Source organism: Leucoraja erinacea, chromosome 13 (assembly GCF_028641065.1).
Source record: "Leucoraja erinacea ecotype New England chromosome 13, Leri_hhj_1, whole genome shotgun sequence".
Taxonomy (NCBI): Eukaryota; Metazoa; Chordata; class Chondrichthyes; order Rajiformes; family Rajidae; genus Leucoraja; species Leucoraja erinaceus.
In genome coordinates this window covers 36,779,236-36,806,235 of record NC_073389.1, presented here as the reverse complement: position 1 = coordinate 36,806,235, position 27,000 = coordinate 36,779,236, and the positions used below count along the sequence as shown (strand labels likewise).

At 41.2% G+C, this 27,000-nt stretch overlaps 1 protein-coding gene across 1 annotated transcript in view; it reads left to right on the top strand.

Annotated features, from left to right (window-relative positions):
- Positions 1-27,000, top strand: part of LOC129702872 (uncharacterized) — a 104,301-nt gene that overhangs the window by 69,111 nt on the left and 8,190 nt on the right. The window lies entirely within an intron of this gene.

Sequence of the window (27,000 nt, the reverse complement as noted above, 5' to 3'; positions counted from 1 at the left end):
AGCTTGTGTGTGAGAGAAGGAGGCATTCTTTGTCTGAATATTTCCCTGCTTGATATTATTGCCGTGCACCTCTTTCCCGTAGGCTCTTTAATATGTTGCATTAGCTTGATGGATGTTTTAGGTCAAGGTTGATTTCCTGCCCAGCTGCAAGAGGTCACCGTGTCGAAGAAAAATGATAATCAGATCAGAAGATAAACAAGGCATAATTATAATTACTAAAGAATGAACAAATTAACTTCCAGTACTATTTAATTATAGTTTATATTCTGTCTAATTCACACTTAAACCGCACACTAATCCTTGGATGTTTGTACAATGCAGTGAACATTTGCAGTTGCCCCTTGGGTGCTGGTATAAGCAGAGAATAGACTACAGATCTATACACAGAAGTTGTGTATTTCAAATGTGTCATTTAAAATTAGAGTCTGATGTTGCCCACAAGCTCCCAGGTACCTGAATCATCAGCCCCTAGCAACAGCCTTCTTTTTTAATCTTTCTTGTTTAATCTCTCATGCTCAGCATAACCAAGTCATCGTGAGCTCTTGGATGCAAAATGCCTTAAGAAGTTGTGGAGGATGTCTGTATTTTTTAAACAATTTTTCCATTTCAATATCTTGACTGGCACCAGAGGGATTCAAGGCAAGCAAGTTTTTAATGGAATGCAACCTGTAAACAAGCTGGATGATGGAATTTAGTGATAAGCTGTGTAAAATAGTGAATATGATTCAAGAAGCATGAAATGCTCAGAAAATCTCGCTAAAGAGTTCAGTCAGGAAAGAAAAATACCTATAATTCGCATGCTAAATGTGATTTACTGGAAAAGGGAAGTGGAGAATACAGGAGGAATCAAAATGGATGGAGATGATTTATGACGATTTATTTGATCAGACTAACATTATCTACAAAGGTTCTGGGATCTTTCTTACTTATTATGACAGAGGAAGGCCATTCATCCCTATGGGCCCAGTGTAGCTTGCACCGGGGGCAAATCCATTAGTTCAATTTCCCCCTCCTATTTCCCTTTAACCATAGAATTCATTCTCTCACAAACCTATCAGTTCCTTTTAATTATTTTACCTCAATGAACATTCTAGGATAATTTACAGTAGGCAATTTTACTTCGGAGTCACGTGAGTGACTACGTGAAGAACCCACCCAGTGCGCAGGCGCGGCATTACGCCAGCAGCGCAACAGCGGCGGCAGCTGGAGCCAGGCTCTCCAGCTGCACGTTAAAAGACAAGACCTCAGGTAAGTGAGTCTTTTGTATTACAGAGTCGCTAGCATGGCTACCCGCAAGCGACAAAGCAAACGGACTGCCTGCCCAACTCCCCCCGAGGAAGGGTCGACATCTGGGCGGCAGCCACCGGCGGCAGAGGAGCATTTTCAGCGCTCCCGTACACCCGACCCCGAGCCGCTCCCTGTGCTGCCGACTTCAACACCTCGCACAGGGAGGAAGTCCACCCGTAAAACGGACCGGCCGGTGGTCTCTGACTCGTCGGAGGAACGGGAACATTCTCCACCGGCTAAACGGGGAGACAGCCGCTTAAGCTGCATGAGGCAGCTCCTCGAACAGATGTTCGAGCAGGAGATGCAGGCAAGGCATCTCCAGGGAGGACGGGCTGAGGCCTCCTCCAAACCGTCACCTTACCCCTCTGCTCCCTCCTTATTTGAGGTCAGCAAGGGAGGCCAGGACTGGGCTGGCTTATCGCAGGGGCAGGCGGACGACTGTACAAGTATGCCAGGGGAGCAGGAGGAAGAAGAGCTGCTGGGTGTGGTCAACCGGTATGCGGCGCCCCCGAAGGCCGGGAGAATGCTGACCCCAAAAATGGCGGCCAGCATAAACCGGCTATCCAACAAGCCTCTCCAGGAAAAAGTAATCCAGGAGGCTCTCGAGACATACACGGCACCCGAGAACTGTGAGGCGCTGCGCGTTAAGACCGTCAATGGCCAGATATGGAGCCAGCTAGGCCAACATATTAGGAGCCAAGAGCTGAAAATGCAGCGCATCCTGAAGCTCCATACCGCTGCCATCACCGCCTTTGCTCGGTCCGCAGAGCACACGGACCTCACTACACCTCAACAGGATGTCCTAGCTCTGATGTGTAACACCCACTTTGAGATGAACAACTTAAGGCGGGAAAACATCAGGCCTGCCCTCAACCCCAAATATGCAGGGCTTTGCAAAGCTCCTGCGCCAGAAAAGGAGGCGCTGCTATTTGGGGCTGACCTGGGAAAAAGGCTCAAAGAACTCGAAGAGGCGGCCAAACCAGTAGGCCTTATGAGGGCAGGACCAGCGCCGAGCAGGGCAAAGACACCCAGTTGGCAGCACCCCTCGGCATCCACCAGCAGATACCGGACTGGTGAAAGCCTGGCTACCGCTCCTCACTACCCCCATAGCTCTTTTTTAGAGAGGGGCCCAGAGCGGAGCCGTGGGAAGATACGCCGCCCCGTGACAGCACCAACAAAAACGCCCGCGAGCCAAACCCACCAACGAAGACGCTCCCAAAAATGAACATGGAGGTAGGTGGGTCTGGTTCCTGTCAACATACAATAACCAAGGGTGTTTTACTAACAGGAGGGCGTTTACGATTATTTAAACATGTTTGGTGTACTATCACTAACAGCCAATACATACTCAACAGTATGAGTGGATACAAAATTGAATTTAAAACAGGCATAATACCGCCGGTTCAGCATATACCCCAAAGGTTATTCCTTCCCACTCAACTAGAGAAGGAGAAAGGACAGGCTGAACTAGATAGACTCATGTCTAAAGGAGTCATTGAAACGACCAGACATGAGCCATTGGAATTTGTATCAAATATATTCGTTAAAACTAAGAAAGATGGTGGATGTCGCATCATCATTGATCTAACATCACTAAATAAATCTGTTGAGTATCAACATTTCAAAATGGAGACATTTGTCACTGCCAGACAACTGATCTCCAAGGGATACTTCATGGCAAGCATAGACATTAAAGATGCTTACTATTTAGTACCCATTCACAAGGATCATTTCAGATACCTGAAATTTATCTGGATGGGGCAACTATGGCAATATAGAGCACTGCCCAATGGGTTAACAACAGCCCCCAGATTATTTACCAAAATTCTTAAAGTAGCCATGAAAATATTGAGAGAACAAAAATACCTAGTCATGGCTTATCTGGACGATATTCTCATAATGGGGAGAACCAAGGAACTAGCTGTCACAGCAGTTTCAGCTACCAAACAACTCCTTGAAACGTTGGGATTTGTTCTACATCCAGATAAATCGAATTTGAAGCCGTCAACTAATATGGACTATCTAGGCTTCACCATCGATTCTACCCACATGACTGTTACTCTGCCAAGGGATAAAAAGGTTGCATTAGCGCAAGCATGCAACAATTTAATCGCAAATACACAACCAAGGATCCGGCATGTTGCCAGAGTCATTGGGAGTATTGTAGCAGCATTTCCAGCTGCACAATATGGGCCCTTGCATTACCAAAATTTACAAAGAGCAAGGACACATGCATTGCACCAAAATAGGGGGCATTATGACCGAACAATGTATTTACCCACTGAGGCCATATCAGAACTTCAGTGGTGGTCAGAAAATATTTGGCACAGTTACAGTCCCATTGCCATCACTAATCCTAACATAGTCATCACGACTGATGCCAGTGCTTTAGGCTGGGGAGCTACTAACTCTATATCCAGCACAGGTGGCAGATGGACTAATCTCGAGACATCGCTACTACACTCACTAGGCATAAATTATTTGGAAATGCTGGCCGCCTTTTATGGGCTAAAAGCATATTCATCCAATATGCAGCACGTGCATGTTAGGTTAATGATTGATAACACAACGGTGGTGGCCTACATCAAGCACATGGGTGGCATAAAATCAGTATCATGCGACAAATTGGCTAATATAATCTGGCAATGGTGTGTCGAGAGACATATTTGGCTATCAGCTGCCTATCTACCAGGTAAGCTAAACACAGTGGCAGACACCAGGTCACGAAAATTCAATGATAACATCGAATGGATGTTACATCCAAAAATATTTGCAAAAATTACTAAGCAATATGGAACGCCAGATATAGATTTGTTCGCGTCTAGATTGAATCACCAGTTACCCATGTATGTGGCTTGGGAACCAGACCCAGAGGCAGCAGCGGTAGATGCCTTCACGCTGGATTGGGGAAATTTCTTCTTCTATGCTTTCCCTCCCTTCTGCCTCATCAGCCGGGTACTCCAGAAAATACGGTCAGACTCTGCTTCAGGTATTTTGGTCGTACCCGACTGGCCTACCCAACCATGGTTCCCAGTCTTTCACGACATGGTGGTAGAGTCACCTATGGTCTTTAACAGTCATCCACAGCTGTTGACTCACCCAGTATCCGGCATAAGTCACCCATGCCATAAAAAATTAAAACTCCTGGTTTGTAGGTTTTAACCAGGCCTTACCAGGAACTGGGTTTATCAGAAAGAACTATCACCACCATGTCGGCATCCCTGCGAGACTCAACCAAGAAGCAGTACCTGACATGCATCAAGAAATGGGAGCAGTACTGCTTGGATGCAGGGACGTCGTATAAGAAAGCCACAATCACGGACGTGTTGGAGTTCCTGGCCCATTTACACCATGACCAGAAGATGAGCTACAGTGCCGTCAACGCAGCACGAAGTGCCCTGTCTGCTTATCTTATGCCAACAGGACACCATAGCATCGGGTCCCACCCGCTAGTCATAAAACTCCTCAAGGGGATTTACAATATCAAACCCCCTACACCCAGGTATACCCATGTATGGGATATAAGTGTCGTGCTATCACACCTCAGAGGATGGCCACCGGTGGGATCCCTCAGTCTAGAGCAATCCACGCTCAAGACCATCATGCTAATGGCGCTCGTCTCTGCACAAAGGGTCCAGTCACTACATCAACTACGACTGGACAACATGGTAACTACCCCAGACTGCATCACATTTACTATGCCGGGGTTAGTTAAACAAACCAGGCCAGGTATGTCCAACTCGCCATTAATCTTCCGGGCCTACCCTCCAGAACCTAGGCTCTGTGTAGTGACCCATTTATACAACTATGTAGACACAACCCATACACTTAGAGGGAGTGAAAAAGCCTTATGGGTCAGCCACAAGAAGCCTTTTGGACGGGTAACCAGCCAAACTATATCCAGGTGGTTAAAACAGGTCCTAAAAGCTGCAGGGATTAACACTGATGTTTTTAAATCCCATTCTATCAGGGCAGCATCTACATCAGCTGCGGAATGGATGGATGTTCCCATCGACCACATCCTAAGCACAGCAGGATGGTCAAGGGAATCAACGTTCCGGATATTTTATCATAAACCGCTGATGCAGAAAGACTTGTTTGCAGAGAAAATTTTAGAAACTGCAGACTTATAATTTTAAGCCCAAGGGAGCTATTTTTGTTATTGTTTAATAAACATTTTTGTTTTCAAAAAACAAACAGATTCGTTGGTCTTTAGATACCACTTCCTCCCTCGATAACTTCGGCAGCGAGTGATATAGCTGTTACACGGTTTGAAATCACAGATCTTTGAAGTCTTCACGTAGTCACTCACGTGACTCCGAAGTAAAATAGAGAGATTAAACGAGTACTTACCAGTACGAAGTTTGATCTGTATTTTATGAGGAGTTACGATGAGGGATTACGTGCCCTCCGCTCCCACCCTCAGTATATGGATCAAACTCGAGCTGATGTCTCTTTAATCTTTACTATCTTTACTTCATATATTGTGTCTACCTGTGATTCCACACCGCTGCTTGGAAGTATGCCGCGCCTGCGCACTGGGTGGGTTCTTCACGTAATCCCTCATCGTAACTCCTCATAAAATACAGATCAAACTTCGTACTGGTAAGTACTCGTTTAATCTCTCTATTAACTGGCATGATCTTTGGGATATGGGAGAAAACACAGGTCACAGGTAGAACATGCAAATTTCATACTGTCAGCAACCGAGTCAGGATTGAATAGATAAAAATGGATCAGCCATGATCGAAAGGCAGAGAAGACTAAATTCTGCTCCTATACTTATGGTCTTAGTGGTCTGGCCAGGAACCAGCACCATTGAATGACCTTTTTGAAAATATCACTTCCAATTCATATTAGAGGGAAGTAAACATATGTCAGATATTCTTGGGTTTTTTTCCCACAGATCCTGTTATGGGAGTTTTCAGAGTGTATTGAAATTTTTTTAATTTTTAATTTTTATTTATTAGAAGCAAATGTACAAGAGTAGAACCAACGGCATATAAAATTATACAGTTATTGTACAGCTTCAATTTTTAACTTTTTAGCTTTGAATTAGAAGAAAAGAAAGGAGAAAAAGCAAGAAAGAGAAAAAGTGAGGTGCAAAGATAGAACCCCAAGACTACCCAAGTAGTGTGGCTAAAGAGTGAATAAATATAACCAAATAACAATTACAGCACGGAAACAGGCCATCTCGACCCTTCTAGTCCGTGCCGAACACGTATTCTCCCCTAGTCCCATACACCTGCGTTCAGACCATACCCCTCCATTCCTTTCCCGTCCATATAACTATCCAATTTATTTTTAAATGATAAAAACGAACCTGCCTCCACCACCTTCACTGGAAGCTCATTCCACACAGCCACCACTCTCTGAGTAAAGAAGTTCCCCCTCATGTTACCCCTAAACTTCTGTCCCTTAATTCTCAAGTCATGTCCCCTTGTTTGAATCTTCCCTAAAAAGCAAGAAAGAAGCGAGGTATTGAAAAAAATAAAAGGACAAAAAGAAAAATAGAAAGAAAAGTGGTGGTATACCTGCCTCTCATCCCTCCCCACCCACCTCACCCAACCCATAATTAGATTTAAATCCAAAATTGTGTTGCGCCACACTGTCCTTGTAAGAAATCAATGAAGGGTGTACATGTCTTGGAAAAATAATCTGTTTTTTCTGCCAAGACAAGTCTAATATTTTCGAGATGTAGTGTCTCGGACATGTTTATAATCCACATCTTAAGAGTTGGGACTGATGTATGTTTCCAAAATTTAAGTATTTGTTTTTTCGCCGTTATCAGGCTATAATTACGGAAATGTCTTTGCAATAGTGATGGTTCAGAACAGGCTTCTGAAGTACCTAGCGTGATCAGTTCCGTGTCGGGATCCAATTTTATTTTTAGTGTTTTAGAAATAATTTCAAAAATTCCTCTCCAGAAATTATGTAACTTTATACAAAAGGCAAAGGAATGGGTTATAGTTGCTTCCTGAAGGAGACATTTATCACAAATAGGAGATACATTTGGAAAGATCTTATTCAGTTTAGACTTTGAATAATAGAGTCTGTGCAGTATTTTAAATTGAATTAACGAATGCCTAACGTTAAGTGAACAGTTGTATATATATATAGGTTTTCCTCCCATCTGTCTTTTAAAAATTTTTGGTCAAGCTCATCTTCCCAAGCTCTTCTAATTACTTCTGACAATGAGGTTTGTATATTTAAAAGGGTATTATACAGATATGATATTAACTTGTTTGAATCCTAGTATCTATTCATACATTCGTCTAGTGTGTCTGGCAACATAGATTGATAGACTTGGAGATATGATTTCAGATAGCCTTGCATTTGAAGGTATCTAAAATATTGGCTACCTTTCAGATGATATTTCAACTGTAATTCCTGAAATGAGAGAAGAGTTCCCATTTCATAAAGATCTCCCAGTTTTTTAATTCCTAATCTTTCCCAAAGTGTGAACGTTTTGTCTAAAATAGACGGCTTGAACGAAGGGTTGTTGGCAATTGGTGAGAGAAGAGATAAATTTCTCAGTTTAAGGGTTGACTTCACTTGTTTCCAGATTTGTAGGGTACTGTGGATAATCAGATTTTTCTCATATAGTGTTTTCTACAAATTTATTGGAGAGAGAAGAATCGCGTCTATATTAAAAGGAGAACAATCCTCTCTCTCCATTATTAACCATTTTACCTGTTGGCATGAAGCCCATCCAATAGATTACATTTTTAATATTCGTTGCCCAGTAATAGTATAAAAAATTGTGGAGAGCCAATCCGCCGATTTCTTTAGGTTTACGTTTATGGATTCTATGTGTTCTATAATCCCAAATAAAGTTTGTGATCAGAGAGTCAAGTTTAAAAAATCGGTATTGATTGAAATTGATAGGAAGATAAATCGGTATTGATTGAAATAAGTACAGGATTTGTGGAAGAAAGATCATCTTTATGGCATTTATTTTGCCTATGAGAGACATCGGAAGCGTTTTCCAAAATTGAGTACGGGCATTTAGTTTGGTAAAGTTTGCTTGAAATAGAGAAGTGTATTTTCTAATTACGTGAACTCCAAGATATTTAATATTTTTCCGTAGCAATTCTAAAAGAGAATTTTAGAAGGTGTGTCGGATCTTGAGGTTTTATTGACACGATTTCACTTTTGTTCCAATTTATTCTATATCCTGAAAAGGAACCAAATTCCTCTATAAGATTTAGTATACTTGGAATGCTAACTTGGGAATTGGTGATATAAAGTAATACATCATCTGCATATAATGATTTTTATTATTGGAATATTTAGTGTTATAGCCGTGAATATTCGGATGTACTCTTATACTTTCCGCTAAAGGTTCAATCGCGAGGGCAAATAACAGGGGTGATAATGCCCTGTCTATTGCCCTGGATAGCTGAAATTTAGGTGAGAGTACATGATTAGTCAGTATTCTGGCAGTCGTCTTGTCATATAGCAATTTTATCCATGAAATAAAATTTTCTCCCAACTGGAATTTTGCAATACTGTAAAAAGATATTTCCATTCTACTTGGTCAAATGCTTTTTCTGCGTCTAATGAAATAACTGATAAGTCTTCCTTTATCGTTCTGTGTGAGTACATTATATTAAACAGGCATCTCAAATTGTTAAACGAGTGTCTCTTGGGTATAAACCCAGTTTGATCAGAATGTATTAATTTATTAACGTATTTACTTAATCTTCTTGCCAGGGTTTTAGCTAATATTTTCTGATCTGTATTTAACAGGACAATTGCTCTGTATGATCCCGGGTCTTCTAGATCTTCATTTTTTTTGGGTATCAGTGTGATAGTTGATTCGGCTAAGGCTTGTGGTAGCGACTGTTCTTTAAATGCGTGTTTATAAAGGTTATGTAAACGCGGGGAGATTACATCATAAAATGTTTTATAAAATCTATTACTACCCGTCTGGGCCTAGTGTTTTGCCATTCTTCAATGAATTGTGAGTCTCTTCGATTTCTTTAATTGTAATCTGTGCTCCTAATTCATCACGTTCCGCCACGTTAAGTGACGGAAGATTACTTATTGTGGACCGAAGTATGTTCAATTACTACTGGTAGATTGTTTGCATTTTATGCAGTAAGGCAATTAAATTTTAATGTAGGCACAATAAACTGTAGATGCTGGAATCTTGAATTTAAAAAAATGCTGCAGGGACAGCAGATAAGGCAGCATCTATGGAGGGAAATGGACAGATGCCATTTCAGTTCAGGCCTGATGGGATGGGGGAGAAAGATGGTAAAGAGTGGTAGGGGTGGAGATAATAACAAAGGCAAATAGTAAAGCCGGAGGGAGGGATATGAGTGGTAGGGGGGGTGAGGAAAGGGAGGGGTCAAGGAAAATGTAGGGAGGGGTAGGAGATGAGTGGAAAGGAATAGAGGGTTGTAGGAGCAACTTGCAGGGGGTGGGGAGGGGAAGAGGGGGAGAGACGAGCAGATAAGAAAGAGATCTTGGGAATTACTTTAAGTGGATACAATAATACATTACGGAAGCTTAGAAAATGTCCAGGGCCACTGCTTTAAAAAAAAAAAGCATATTCTCCTTGCTCATTCTGGGTGAAGACAGCAGCAGAAGCCTCAATCGGATGTTGATCTTGATTTAATGGCTCTTGAAAAATTATCCGACTTGAGCTGTTATCAATTAGTGTGATTCACGTATTAGATTTTCTGCATCTTCTCTGCGAAAGACACTGACTCCTAGTTCTAGTTGAATGTTGTTTTACAGCCTTAGAGCATCTTGCCAAATTGACCAACATACATACATCCATCTGGATGCATCTAGTCAGTGTTATTCATGTTGAATTTCCTCTCTACATTATCACAGATTTTTTTAATGATCATAATCATTTTTTATAAAAGGGGAGAGTTAGTTACATTGAAAAAGGCCCATGGGAAGATTATGCAGATACATAAAGCATTGCCAGATGAAATTCAACACTGTTGTCTAAATTAGCATATTGTCAACAGGGGTCATTTTCAGCTATCGGATGCAAAAATCTGCACCCAAATGTTTTGTCCCCTCTGAACACAGGTTGACTTGGCTCACGTTTAGGATCTAGCTGTATATTTCCGCTTTGCTCCCGGGAAGTGTTTATTCATTGAACTAAAAGCAGCCTGTTCTTTATTCGAAAAAAAGCCTACCCAAGATAGACAGACAATGTAATCAAAGGGACATATCTGTGTTAATATTTCAAAATATATTTTGTAAAAACTGGCCAGTGCATCATAGTGGTAACAACTTCTCTTATCTGTATTTTCTTTGGTTAGGTTTTTCTATCGAGCTCAAGGGAATTTGATCTTTATGAAAGCTTTTCTGTGTACCTTTTGCAAGCAGTGTTCCTCACGTAGCAATCTGTTCACCCTCTTCCAGTTTTCCCAAGGGCTTCAAGCCAGATAATGCTGAAAATAAGGAAGCAAAATAATCAACGAGCCAACTGTTAAATTCCTTAAAGTGATCTAGAGTTTAAAAAAATTGATAAATCTAAAAGAGCAGTTGATTGGCTATCAAGACTGTATCCGAGGTGGGTAGTTCATTTCGCAACAAACCACTGGTGATTCAGAATGATTACTTTCCACTTCAGTTCTGAACCTGAAGCTATGGAAAGAATGACAGTGAAAAATGACATGGTTACCATTAGCCATTAACTCTGTTGCTATGCCATTCTTCACAGTTCTCCGCAACACCCTTGTGACAGAAACCAATCAGATTAGAAAAAGAGGAAACGCATTGCACTGGTGCTGCTGACAGCAAATATTATTGGGTGCTTTCTCATAAAACAAATATGCAGTTGATGGCTAACTTGCCAAACCTTGTGCATTGACCTATTCAATCTCAATTGTAAATTAAAGTCAGCCTGGTTCTGCTTAGCTCAATTAATAACTTTACTGCCCAGGATAGTTATGCAAACACACACACAGACATTATTAGGAGCAGGTCATTCAGGCCCTCAAGTCTGCTCAGCCAATTACTTGGATCAGGTGTGATTCAAGTGTAACTTCAACTTCGCATTCCATTCTACCCAGCCTGCTCACAGAAATATTTCACCCCCTTGAGTATCAAGAATAAACTTGCCTTTGTCTTTAAAATATTCAAATTTCTACATCCATCATCCATTGAAGAAGAACATTCCAGACTCCTGACCCTCTGAGAGGAAGAGAACAGAGTTTCAGAAATATAAAAGAGGCAGATTCAATATCTAATCTGGACTTTTAGCTAATATCAGAACAGGTAGTTTTGCAACTCCATTGGCATCAGAAAACACACAATAAAATCTTGTTTATTTTCCATTAACACTTAACTGTAAGTAGATGTTTATAAACTCAAGATTTGACATGACACTAATGATCCCACACTATCAAATCATATGAAAATTTCTTGTGTTGAGCTTCAGAGAGAAGGAATAAAACATAGGGTCATACAGCGCAGAAACAGGCCCTTTGGTTTAACAAATCTATGCCAATCATCATGCACTCAATTTCGCTAATCTCATTTTATTCTCCTCTCGTTTTCATCAACTACCCTGAGAAGTGACCTCTCACCTACACACTAGCTCAATTTATAATGCCAATTAACCTGCCAAACCAGAGCACCTGGGAAACCCACACAATTACAGGGAGAACATGCAAACTCGTCACAGACAGCCCCAGAGGTCAGGATTGAACCCATCTTACTGGAAGAGTGAGGCAATAGTCCCTAGTTGTGCCACTGTGGCTATGGAAGGAGGATAAGGAAGAACAGAACGTAGAATAGAGAACTAGTGGTGTAAACAAAACCAAATAGCAACAGTATGTTCAAAAGAATACATGCAGAATATTGAAATTTGCAATGTCCTCTCTAATATTAAAAACAAAGACAAAGAGAAAATTCACTTTGAGAGTGACAAAAACTTTTTGTGGGGGATAAGGCATGATAATTACCCCAAAGATAATTATTTCATTACAGGTCAATAATGCAATGTACAGGATCTAGGTGAACTACTGTCAGGAATAACATAATTTTTTTTAAGTACATTGTGAAATGCATGTTTTATAAATATATAATATTTTTAAACTCATGGTACAGTGACATCTATTAATTACTTTTTCTGTGTGTGTAAAAATCTAATTCTTGATGGCCTGAATTTCAGCAAGGTTAGGAGATTGTCATTAAACCCTTGAGCTGATGCAAGTAATTATTAGTTTTAACAAATGCTGCTTAATTCTCACTTTTATTGACCATCACCAATGACTCCCACCATCTGTGTTGAATTTTATTTCCCTACCGAAGTGCATCATATTTATCTTTAACATGACTGTAGCGACAGATTTTTATATAGTTCAAGAGATTACTCCCTCTAGCCGCTAAATGGAGTACATGGTTAAGAAGAATGTCTTTGTACGCATGCAAGCTCTCAGTTGGAGACCTTCAGAGCTTCTTCACAGATAAATCTTCATAACAGTCTTTTGATTAATAGATTATTTATTGTTGCTGAAAAACAATAAGGTACATCCAAACTTCTTCCGACTCGTACACTACAATCTTCATCAAACTCCAACATATCGCTTTAAAGGTTAGAAAACTCCTCGTGTCTCCGTTACACTTTGCATGGTCAAAGGGTGAACATTCCCCATGCTGGTCCAAAACTAAACTAAAAACTAAGTTTCTGCACAAGAGACTTAGCTCCAAACATGCCCTAAAATACGTCATAAATCCCACCCACAATATAACGGGCAGTCTGAAATTTAAAGACACGTGCCATAATCAATGACACACAAAACAAGCCAAATGGCCACTACAATGACCATTACTTGTGAAATAGCCTGGAGCTAATCTTCAGACAGAATGAGAAGCAATAGGTATGTGTGAAGCTAGCAGTTAAATCGTTATAGTAAAGGAGAATAAAACTGCAGATGCTGGAAATCTGAAGTGTAAACAGGAAATGCTAGAAACATGCAGGGCAGGCAGCATCTGTGGAAAAAGAAACGGTGCTCAAAATTCAAGGTCCAAGACCCTTTGTCAAAACTAGGTAAGAGAAAAAAAGCAAGTAAAATTTCATTTGCAGAAGAGACAGCTGGGATGGACAGATCTATTAAGGTGAGACTAAATGGGTTACTGTGGATTACAGTTCTTTGTTTTATGTGTTGCTAATAGCAGTACTGTAGGATAGTCCTGTTCTTAAGAAGCATGTGTACAAGCAACATTACCCAATATTTATAGTGCTAACATGAAAATGAAGATTGTATTTGGAGAGACATTGTTATAAAACATAATGACTTGCTATCCCAGTCATGCAATATTCAGCCTCCTCCGTTGGCAGAATGAATGCCACACACAAACTAGAAGAATAACACGTCATATTCCACTTGGGTAGCTTACAGCCCAACGGCATGTACATTGAATTCTCCAATTTCAGGTAACCTTCCCATCTCAACTCTACCCAGCACACACCTACCTGTCCACTGGTCAGCTAGTTATTTTTCCCCTCATTCACCCACTCATCACCTACCCCTCCCTCCTATGGATCGCCTGTTCTTTCCCCTCCCTCCCATACCCTCTATTCTGCACTACCTACCATCACTCCCTCCGATTCTACACTTCACTCCTCACCTTCCTTCCTGATCAGATTCCACCATTTTCACCTTTTGGTCTTCTCCACATTACCTCCAGTCTTTGTGACTATCTCCATCCTTCTCTTCCCCTACTTGACATCTGCTAAACCACACTATCTCGCTTGGATCCACCTATCATTTTCAAGTTCTTGCTCCACTCCTTCCTCTCATCCCTTTCTCTCAACTAATTGCCCTCTGCTCCATTCTCAAGAAGATAGCCAACTTGAAATATTGTCTTGTCGAGACACCAAACGTCGTGAATAAACGGTATCTTTATTCAGGCATTATAGGTTAGATATACATGCACGTTTAGTCCTCTTAACACAAAAGTCATTGTTGCTGCTGCGAGGCTGTTGCCTCGTGGGCTCGAGCTGGGCTCTTGCGGAGGTGGCAGGACACTCACGCGAAGAGAGAAGAGGAAGAGAGAGAGAAGGTTGACCCGGGGTTCGTTATATACTAGGACACACCCCTATACCCCATGCCAACTCCTCCCTGCCATTGCCCAGTCTCGTGACCCTACCCCCGACTGCCGAGAGTTCGCATAGCAAGTGGCCTAACTACTGGGTGCTGCCACAATCTGTCCATTTTCCTCCACAGATGCTGCCTGAGTTCCTCTAGCAGAAGGATGTTGGTCTTTTTGATCAACATTCAGGCCGGCAATTTCTAGATTGAGATGTAAGAGAAAATCTCACAGACATTGTGGCCAAAGCAGCCAGTGTGCTGTACTGTTCTATCTCCATAAAGAACTGAGACAAATGTCCACAGTGAATATATCAAAAGAGCCATGATAATGATGATCGCTTTATTCTTAAAATAAATACACTAGACAGTCATCATTTATGGCCTGTGTTAAAAATTATATTCCTCTCAACTGTTTCTCATTTCAGAATCTAAATATTTGTATTTCACAATGATTTCTGCTGACACCATAATTAAAAAAAACTGATTTGCAACACATAGTCCTTTCACAAACAGAGCTTAATATTTTTAATTGTTGTTCAGTTCAGGAATGGTTTTCTTCCATTTTTATTAGCTTTTGGCAAAATTAGGTAGTATCCATCATGTAAAATGACTTAAAAGAGGCACAGCGGTTTTCAGTCTCCATAAAGCTCAATTAATTCCAGTTATTCAGGCTTTATATCTTATTGTATATGTAAATTCTTATTTACTTGATGCCCTACTCTTGGACTCTTTTGGCCTTTTTCACCAGTCATGTTGCTTGATCGGTATATCCTACGGACAAGCACAATTAGTATGTAAACTCGATGATCATTTTGAAGAAAATGTATGTGGAGTTCTTGATGTCTAAGAACAAAACTCTTGGATTAATGACATTTATTGCTGACACAGACATTCATTGGGAACAAAAGTAAGTCCCATGTCAGCCTTTAGAGGTACTATTTCAGTTTTTATCAGTAGAAGTGACAAATGTTCAAGTCCCACATAGTGTATAAACAAATGTGAAGTGCCAGAGATGACTGGTAACACCAGGTGACTGCTCATATTTGCTGTAACCACAAGGAATGTATGAACAGCCCTAGGCATTGCTATAGCTCGGCAAAGGCTCAGTTGCTGAGCCATACTGTACTTTGCAAGGGCACCTGCAGACGACACATAGATGACACTGCTAATAGTAGTTTCCTTTTTGATCCATTCCACAGGGGAATAACAGGAATGTATGCCTATTTGTAGGAGACAGATGCACTGAGCAGGTGACTAATGAATTGCATAGCAGGGCAAGCACTTCAATCATTTTCCCATTGAAAAGCAATTACAGCATGTCAGGACATTGCAGTTTCATTATATTACTGGATTCACAACGTACACTGTTGGAACCAAACAGCCATCCAGAACATCCACGGGTCATGCCAACAGAAAAGCTTCTCTCTCAGTGTTCAGCTGGAATATAATCGAGTCATGCAAATCGGTATCCAGGTCCCAAGAAGGAGAGACAGTATTTTTGTTTCAAGCCAATTGCCTCTGCAAAACTTGCTTGAAGACAAAGGCTGATTTCAGGAATGGTTATTCAAATTAAAAGCATAGCCATTTCAGCTACAACTAATGATAACCTTACATAAGCTTCAGTAGTAAGCAGTGCTTAGAAAGGTTGAGCTCCAAAATCTGATAGCTGTTTTTCCCACTATAAGGGGAAAATAAGGCATTACATTCCTGTATAAATTAAGGTCATCTTACACTATTGTCCTGCCAGAGTCTCCCTCAGTAATTTTACAGTACAAAGAGTCATAACAGTGATGGAGGTGAAGGCTCACTTATCATCAAGACTTTGGCAGGACAGATAATGGTGCATTAGTTGTTGCTATGGAAACAATTCTGCAGCCAGGAAGACTACCAGAGCACACATTAAGCTAATTGCAGACTGAGCTGTCCGTCTGCACACAATCAATGGTTCAAAAATTGTTCTCTGTTCTATTTCAATTACTATCAATGCTACTGTATTCTGTAATTCAAAAACTCTCCAGATGAAGGTCAAGTAAAATGGTGTGCACAGCCTGAAAGTTGACTGTCTCGTATGTGTTCTATTGCCGATTAGGGCTCTCCATCAACATGATGGCTAACCTACCCAAAGGAAAGGTTGAAAGAAGCACTGATGTTGTTGAAGCTCTATTTCATAGCTCTCTGCACCCAGTTTTCAGCATGACAGACAGATAGAAATGACCCTCCACAACTGCAATCTCAGAACACGCAAGAGTGGATCTAATTGTACTAATTCCCTGTTGGTGAATTTATATAACAATAATGTCCTGCTTTGTCATATTCTAAACTTGTGATGCAACAGTGCAGAGTCATTTTCCTCGTGAATATGGATAATAAATTCGTCAACACCTAGCTTAGGGAGCTTGCCTTGTTCCGATAGATCATGCACAGAACCATTCATAATCGGACCTTCTATGGTCCAAACCTCATGCTTTGGAGTTGAGGAAGAAACCAGTCCACAGATGGTAAGTTCCTGCTCTTCTATTGTAAGTTTCAGTTGCTCCTGCTCCTTCTCGCTAATTCAAACTCAAGCCCACTATCTGAATCCACCCAAACACACAGAACTGAGTCGGGTTTATGATAGTGTCACAAGATGATTTGAATTGATGGATTAATATTGTAGTAATTGGATGCGTGGTTTAGCTCTTGTGGCAGGGCCCCAGAAGCAACCAAGGAACTTATACACTGCAATAGGCAAGGTATATCAAGGCCATTGTGTTGTAGGTGTTTATCAGTACAACATAGAATTGACAGCACAGTTACAAAAACAAATAAAGCTTCAGATGTATACAAGATTACAAAGGGAGGGGGGCCAGAAATGTTCGAATGAGGATTTTCAAATATTGTTCTTATACTAGGGTATTATGAAAAAACAACCCCTTTTTGATCACAGTCTGGAATCACTGAGGAAGAACAGAAACCTAAAATGGAAAATAGTGCACAATATTTATTTTAATTTCTTACTCGCAGAATAATGGGAGATCAGATAGCCTCTTTAGAAAGGGGGTTAAAAAAATAAGTTCATGATACCTATATCTGAATGAACAGTAATAGATTTAAAGATCTTGAATCAACTACAAGGCCAAGCATGAAATATTTTCATACAATCTTTAAGGTCAAAGGTCAAAAACTTTATTTGCCATTTGTGCTTACACACATAGGAACTCTTGTGCGGTTGTTCAGAGGGTCAAGTCAAGTTAAAAAGACACAAAGAAGACACATAATCTATAAAAACATATACTTCTCTGGAACTAAAAAAGAAAGAAAATGCCTAAAACCCTATATAAAGGGGAAAGTGAGAGCATTGTAAATTACACAAACCCTATATAAAAAGTCGATTGCATTGTAAATTGCACAGGCCCAGGAGACAATATAATATAATATAATATGATGTGCTATGAGGTAGGTCAGGACATCAGTTCATTTTGTTTTGGCCAAGAGTCTCACTGTGGCAGGGAAGAAGCTTTTAGAAAAGCGTGTTCTGTTTGTGACAATGCTATCCGCTTGTCTGTACCTGAGGTTGTATGTGCAGTTTTTGTGTTTGAGCAGGGAGTGAGCTGGATGTAGTGTGTCTGATGATTCTCTCTGCTCTTTTTTGACAGCGCTGTGTATAGATTGTATCCATGGAGGGGAGTTCCGTTCTGATAATCCTCTCTGCAGTCTTTATGACTCTTTGCAGAGCCTTCCTCTCTGTCTGTGTGGTGTTTCCATACCACACCGTGATGCCTGTGGTGAGGATGCTCTCTATCAGTCCTTTGTAGACCTGGGTGAGAGGGCGACAGTGCAGACCAGCTTTAAAAATTGTTTTTCAGACAATCGCAATTTGTTTTGATAAACATGACTACAAAATTGTCGGATTTATTTGCCTTTTGCTTTCCCAGAAGGAATAAGGGCCAGGTTTTGGTGCATATTATTAATCAGAATGTACTTTGAGTCATACAGCCTGGAAACAGGCCCTACGGCAAAACATGCCTATGCTGACCATGTGTTTGGCCCATATCCGAACCATGTACCTGTCCAAATGTCTTTTAAATGTTGTTCTAGTGCCTGCTCAACTAAATCCTCTGGCATCCCTTCTTTGAACTCCCCCCCCCCCCCCCCCCCCACAGTGGGCGGGAGGGGAGGGGGGGGGGTCGAAGAAGGGATGATATAAAGTGAAATAATCTTTCACTTATGAAGAAGTCTACAGCTATGTGGATGGTAAACATCTATTTTTTTCTCATTTTCAGTACTATACTGACAATCCAGTTCTCACTATGTACATGATTCTTTTCGAAGAGTACAAACCGACAGCAACTTAAGGTTTTCATTCACTGAACTTGTGAGTGAATGTTGGTGATAACCTGGATGATTTGCAACACTAGGAGAACCTTGCATTGGTACAAATTAAACCTTTTCATTAATGACTTGTTCTATTGGTGATTGTAAGGGCCAGAGGTATTGCTACTGAATAATGGGAATTCCAACTTTGTTCTCTGCTATTCAGAGATAGTTGCAGTGTTTTGACAATCACTCTTCAACAGTTTTACCAAAAAATAAAATTTACTTAGAATTTAGGATATAACTCTTGTTGAAGTTTCTTTTCAACTGACATTTTCTCTCCTGTTTGGAGCATTTTCTATCATTTTTACAAGACTGCTATTCCTCTCGAGAGGTCTATGCTCCAGACCCAATAATTGATGGTTCTGTTTATAATCATTGTTGATGTTAGTGTGGTTTGTGCTCTTCCTGTGTATGATGACAAAATATTTAGTAGTTTCAATTTTTATTATAATTTATGCAATTTTTGTTGAGTTTTCAGCTCGTAAATCTGTTCTGTAAAATTTCTGCCAGTTCCTTGTTTAAATGTGTGTAAAGCACAGAAAGGCCTTTGCTCTGACTAATGGTTATGATCAGTGTGTTTTGCTTCACTGCAGCCAACGATCTAAAGAACAGACTTCAAAGGCTCAAGAAATTCATTAGACCGAGGATAAGTGTAGAAAGAACCAACGTAGCAATGCCAAAAAGTCATTTCACCTGTTGTTTTTCCATAACAGAATAATTGTTGGATGAGAATCAGACAATATGCTGTGATATGTGACATCTTTATGATTTCCAGATTTCCCAGAGTAGTTCTGCTTTCATTGTGCAGTTGAAGATTAGCCCAGCCGTTCATGCTTAATAGTCAGTGCTTTGGAGAAGGGCTGGGAAGAGGAGATTCATTGCGCAATCCCAGTTAAGATCATCTCGTCTTCCAAGGCATCAATCTAAAGAGTTTTGATGAGGCGGGAGTCCAGGCAATCATTTTTGATGCCAACTTTTGTCTCGCCATCTGTGCATTAGGATGAAAAGTCAGTTTGAATTGTTTATGATTGAGGTACAAATGTTTCTTGCTGCCTAGTTGACCCTTTGATCCTGCTTTGATTTATTCCCTCGAGTTGAGGTCGGCTTTGTGTCTCAGTGACTGGTCTTAACTAAACTACTAACACTTGTAACATTTCCTGTTGTGACCATCTGATTTCAGGATTTCTTGTGCACAGTCTGGAGAGTTGTGATAATGCTCTCAGATTTGACTTGTTTACTCATTCATTTTATAGGTACATTATTAATATTGTTCTTGCTTTCCTATTGGTAATTAGTTTTTGCCAGCCCGCACCCAATTCATACCTGGTCTACAATTCCCAATAGAGGCGATCTGCTTTTTTCAACAATGTTTCACTGCACTATTCTCTTTGTTTCTTTACTGCTTTGCAAGAATTTGTATATGCTTGTAATGCAGTTAAACTAATTCCAGCTGCAAACTTGGCAAGGTAGATCTGATATTTGGATATCTCCCGTTCAAGAACACCATGTCAAGCAATAATGGACTTTAGATGCTTTGTTGGATTAGATAGTTGCATGTGATATCTTTATGTTTTCCACATTTTTCCTCAGTAAATCAGTTGCTACATTCCGGCATGATTTCTCTGGTATCACTGAAGAAATCAATGGAACCCTGTAGTAAAATTTACACCAGGTATCACAGCTGGTGTCAACCGAGGTTCAGTGCTGTCGACAACATTACTCTTGCCTCTAAATCAGAAGCTTGTAGGTTCAAGTTCAACTCCAGAAACCTGAGCTGCAGTGCTGAATGAGTGCAGATTGTTTAGTTGAAATGTTAAACCAAGGTTCCATCTGTGCTGTATTTTGAAAAGAACACAGATGTTATCCCTCATATCCTGACCTATATTTTACTTATCATGAAGGAGGCCATTCAACTCCTCATGTCAATACTGCCTCCCTTATTTCCCTGCAACTTATCCTCAGGTGCCCTTTGATTATGAGAGTCACTTAGTTACAGTGGCTTGTTAACTACCTGGCACATCTTTGGGATGTAGGAACAAACTGGGGCGCCCAGCAGAAACCCACATAGCAAGCATGTAAGGTCTGGATTGATCCCAGGAACAATGATGCAGTATTATTAACTACCGCACCACTGTGCTAGCCAAGCGTATTAATATTGACAAGATTTAATCGTAAAATTGACTGGCATATTTCCTACATTAGAAAAGCAACTATACAAGGTATTTTAAAGAATTTTGTGACACTTAATTGTGACACATAATTGTTAGTTTTATATTAAAAGTGTGCATGTATTTTAATTATTGATCTGATCTTCAGTATTTGTATTGCCTTGCTTTGAGTTTTGGCTGTGTGCCTGACCCGAGAAAAGTAAAAATCAATATAAAGTGTGGTGCACAATTTCATGAGCACATTTATCCGCAAGCCAGACAAGATCCTTTGTGGTTAGCCATATTTCTTTTCATCTTGTTCAAATTCAATATACTAGTAACTTAAAATAGACCTTTTATGGTCATGTAATTTTTTTTAAGTGCAATTGGGGCTGAAAGATAATTCAGCAGTTTGCATGAAATATTTCTGTTCAAGTACAGAGGGTCAGGAGCAGTGATCTCTCCAATTGACCACTGCCACTGATTTACATACAGTACTGAGATGAATCAGGATCCTAACTCTGAAACCACAAACTCTCTTCGGTTTTGAGTATTTTCATTTCGTTGTCTCTGTACTGTACAATGACAATTAAAATTAAAATTGAATCTGAATCTGATAGTATTATCTCCTTGAAACTGACAACAGATGAGTGTGTGGAATGAGCTGCCAGAAAAGATAGTTGAGGCATTCAAAAACATTTAAAAAGGCACTTGGACAATTACACGGAAAGGAAATGTTAGAGAGATATGGGACAAATGCAGGCAAATGTACAAGCTTAGATGGATCATCTTTGTCAGCATGCATGAATTGGGCTAAAGGGCTTGTTTCCATGCTATATGACTCTATGACACTACTAGGTGGAGATTGTAAATCCATGGATGTTGACTGATGGCTTTGTCCATCCAGTTAAGGGCCTGTCCCACTTATGTGTCCTTGGCACGCTAATTACGCGTGGTCGCGTTGAGGTGCACGGGTATAGTATGGTCGCGCGGGGCCGGTCCCACTTAGAAGCGCGGAGGGTTATGTAGTTGTGCGCGACATCGTGCGGGACTCCGAAATTTTTGTAGTGAACAAAATCTTCGCGCGCCAACGGCCTGTCACGGAACTGACGCACAAAGTGGGACAAGCCCAAGACCTTGGCGCGACGCAACGTATCACCTACAACAACAGCAGAAGCTGGCAAACGATCGTCAAACTCAGCCTGGGGCTCACGGCCGTTGCAGATCCGGATCCACCCCCACTTCTACTCCCAGAGCGGGGCCAAGAAAATTGAAGATAGACACAAAATGCAGAAGTAACTCAGCGGTACCGGCAGCATCTCTGGGGAGAAGCAATGGGTGACGTTTTGGGTCAAGACCCTTCTTTTCAGACTGAAGAAGAGTCTCGACACGAAACGTCATCCATTGCTTCGCTCCAGAGATGCTGCCGGTCCCGCTGAGTTACTCCGGCTTTGCGTCCATCTTCAATGGACGTCACGCGCTCCAGACGGATGTGCGTACGCATGTAATCGCGCCCGACCTTCGCGGGACCGTCCCGGCTCAACGCGACCACGAGGTCGCGTAATTTGCGTGCTAAGGACACGTAAGTGGGACTGGACCTTTAATGATAACATTATCTTTGTGTTTTTGCAGTGTATTTTCTGGCCATTACAGGACCTCTGATCAAGGGCAATCTTGGGCTGTAGATCTTTCTTGGGCATGTAGGAATCTGGTTTCACACGCAATGCTTCATTTCTGTTTTTGTTAATTTTAGTGTGGATGCCTGATTGTCAAACACTACCCAGGTCTCTAATCCTTAGATAATGTCTGTATTATAGGCCCATGCACTGGCAGCAGCCTCTGCCTACAGCCTGTCTGTCATTTCTATCTTTTTTTTAAATTTTCAGTTTTTAGTCCAAAGTCTTTCTTTAGCAGGGTAAGGGGGAAACTTTTCCCACTTTTCTATGTGGGGGAGGGAAATAGGCAGCGGGTACCAGCTGAGGACGGCCTTTCCTGCCGGGGACCAGCCCTGACGCTCGGACACTGTATCACCCGGAGCCGGCGAGCTGGGTCCGTTTGGAGCTCCGGAGCGTTCGGGCCGCCCGTAGCTCTGCGGAGAACTGCGCTGAGGGCTTGCAGAGGGCAGCAGTCTCCACCCGGCGCCCTGACCACTCCGAGGAACACGCCGTGGACGTCCCGCAGCCCTGACGTCGGACTTGTATCACCCCGGCGAGCGGTCCTGGACATCGGGCCGCCCGTAGCTGCAACTGCAGAGGGCTTGGGGAGGCCCTGACCACGAGGAACAGTGGAGGAAGAGACTGACTTTGGTGCCATCCCACACAGTGGGAAACTTTGATTCTGCTGTGTGGGGATGTTTTATGTTAAATTCTATAGTGTGTTGTGTCCTTTATTTTTATTGTATGGCTGTATGGGAATTTCATTTCACTGTGCCATCTGGCACATGTGACAATTAAATGTATCTTGAATCTTTAATCTTGAATGTCTCAGCATCTGGTTGGTTGCAATCAGTGCAATTGTGTCAGAGCAGTTTCACAATGTAAGCACTTACCCACAGGATCCTAAACCTCACTTTGATAGGTGTGGCTACTGAGGTAACACATATATTCAATGATTACCCAGGTCCATCTGACTCTGTTGGTTTTTGGTGGATCATATGCAAAGTCCACAACAGGATTATGAAGCACTTAATGCTTCTCAATGTTACATTGGAAATCAGCCGTGATATGCTTGTGTAATGTGCTCCAATGTGGACCAGAGGTCATCCCGAGTATGCCGTCATCACCTTTATGTAGGTCAGTAATTAATATCCAGTGTTCATTTAGAAGTGAAATTAAAAAGATTGGTGCAACATCCATCACTTCACTTTTGGATGTCAATTCAATCACTGGGAATGCATTCCGTACTGAGGGGAAAGAATGACCGGTTGATAGATGGAGGAGAAATGATGTTCAACCAGAACGAAGAACTACAATAGTCGTCTGCGTACAAGGGGCCCACATGAGATAAAGTGCCTGTGACAATGTCAGGTGAGGGAAGTAGCTGGAGGTGTACCTTTCTTTGGAAAGGAAAACCTGTGATGGACAGACCTGAATCGTTGCTGTGGCAAGTGCATCCCTTCTTAGCTAAAAGAAGTCGAAAGCTACACGCAATACTACAAAATGCAGTCTCGCCAAGGCCATACACACTTGCAATAATACTCCCTTACTCCAGTAATAAACCCTCTCATAATGGAAATAAAACACCAATGGTGACTGAAAGCAAAAAAGTTTTATTCTTGCAGAAGAATAATACAACACCATTTATTTTTTGCCATAAACCAGTACTTCGAGAGTTACTATCATTCCATTCAAGGACTTTGCAGCAGTGAATCTGTTTTAAGTTCTATGCTGCATCTGTTTATCGCCATCATGAAAAAAATAGTTTGGAAGTAGTTCAAAGGTTTCAGGATTAAAAAAATAAGAACAGTCTAAAATGTCCTTGATGCTTGCACCAAATCAGATGAATAACTCATTTAGTAACAGGTCACTTTGGAAAAAGATTCAAGTTGATAATGCAGATGCTTGTAGTGTGTAAGTGTTTCAATCAAATAAGGCAGCCCATCATGAATATTGTTTTATCACAGCTGCTCTGTGTATTACCTTAAAATACCTCCTTGGCCCTTTTTCCCACATAATACCCTTCAATTTAAGAATGTAATGATTCAACAGGGCCTCTGGTAATTTACCTGATGGGTCATTCTGTACATATGGGTCTCAACACACAGTGCAGGTAGCATAACTTAAACAATGACTTACCTGACATAATTCATGTTTCCAGAACAACACATGAGCTGTTCTTCTGCTGATACTTTTATCTATGCCTTTGTTATATTTGACCTTTTCAACACCTGGATGGACACCCTCATTTGTACACCCTGTAAATTTGATGTTATCCTACACTGTGCTGCCTGTATCCTACCTTGTACAATTCATTTATCACTCCTGCACTTGCTGACATTTGTAACCCTGTATCTTGTTCCTCCCTGAACTTAAATGCTGCACCTTTGACAATCTTGCTTCCCAGGTCTTAAGCTCTAACCATCTCCTTGGCTGTTCTCTATTTTCTCCTATGACATTTATCATAATATACTTATTTGACAAAACCTTTTGTAATCTGCCCCTGCTCAATCACAAATGTAACGTTCTTGTCTACTGCCTTGTGATGTTTTGATAGACAAATGGAAAATTATTGTGACTTCCACTTTTTGTCAGTGGTGTCAGAAACTTCATTTCCTTTCCATATTTTGAAAACTTAGAGCAATCATATTAGCACTTTACTTTTAGATCACCTTCGGCCCCAGAAGTGGTACAACAGGCACAGGGTTTTGTCTCTATTGCAAGCTTCTGCAAAGTGCAGCAATTCATAGATCTGCTTGGCAGCCTCCTGTCAGATGAAATGTGTAGGAAGGAACTGTAGATGCTGGTATAAAATGAAAATAGACACAAAAAGCTAGAGTAGCTCAATGTGTCAGACAGCATCTCTGGAGAAAAGGAATAGGTGATGTTTCGGGTCTCGACTTGCATCTACACGATTAGTTTTGGTGTGCTTGTTGGTCTCTTATTATTGCATATGGAGTTAATTATTGTCCTTTGCATAAGTCTGTGTAATCGGTTTGGATAGTGCTTTGGGCTTTGGGTTTTCTTGGTTGAGCATGTATCCTGGTGTTATAGCACAAGTACTTTGTGTTGTAATTGTAATTTACTATATATCTATACTACTAGATCCCCCTGTGCTACAACACTCCACAGGGCCGTACTGTTCACTGTGAAGCAAAGATCCTATAGCTCCTCTATAGGATCTTTGGTCCCGCCCTAGTTTCACTTCCCAAAATGCAACTCCTCACACTTATTTGCATTAAGCTCCTCTAGACATTCCTCAAACACTAACCCAGCTGATCAAGAGCCTGCTGTAATTTTTGATAACCATCTTCACTATCTAAGATACTACCCACTTTTGTGTCATCTACAAACTTACAAATCATGCTTTGTACATTCTCATCCACTAAGTAACCATAATAGTGCAAAAAAAAAATCCAAAGTTCATAGTGCAACCAAAGACACAGTCCATAGAAGATTATAGTTGCTTAGGTTAATGTTGTGTAGTATTCAAGAACCTGATGGTTACTGGGAAGAAGCTGTTCTGGAACAGTGGTCACAGTTTTCGGGCTCTTGTGTTTTCTTCCCGAAGGTAGAAGTGAAATGAGGGTGGGCCAAGGTGGTGTGGGTCTTTCATATTACTTGCTGTCTTTCTAGGTTGCATCTCCTATAGATCCCATTGATGGTGGGGAGGTCAGTAGCTGTGATGACCTGGCAGTATTTATCACCATCTGTAGTCTTCATTCCTGGACTTTCAAGTTGCCAAACCAGGCTGTGATGCACCCAATCAGCATGCTCTCTACCGTATACCTGTAGAAATTCAATAGAGTATCCGTCAACATACCAAATGTCCTCAATCTGCTAAACTGAGTTTTCTTTGTGATGATATGCTGAGCCTAAGACAGATCTTTAGAAATATGCATGCCCAGTAACTTGTAGATGTTCACTCTCTCCACCACCATCCCGTCGATGATGACTGATTTGTGGATCCTCAGCTTTCCCCTCCTCAAGTTGACAATCGGCTTCTTCGTCTTGCTAACATTGAGAGCAAGAGCGGTGTTTTGGCACCATCCAATCAAAATTTTCAATCTCCTTCCTGTAATCTGGCTCATCATTACCAATTATTCCGAGGGCGGTGGTGGCAAGTTCTCTGGATGCTTCCAAGAGAGAGCTAGATAGGGCTCCTAAAAATAGTGGAGTCAGGGGATATGGGGAGAAGGCAGGAACAGGGGCCTGATTGGGGATGATCAGCCATGATCACATTGAATGGTGGTGCTGGCTTGAAGGGCCAAATGGCCTACTCCTGCACCTATTGTCTTATTGTCTTTCAATAATGGTGGTATGGTCATGAATTTAAAGAACCTGTCTGAAGAAGGGTCTCGACTCGAAACATCACCCATTCCTTCTCTCCAGAGATGCTGCCTGACCTGCTGAGTGACTCCAGCATTTTATGTCTACCTTTGATTTAAACCAGCATCTGCAGTTCTTTCCTACACGTCACGA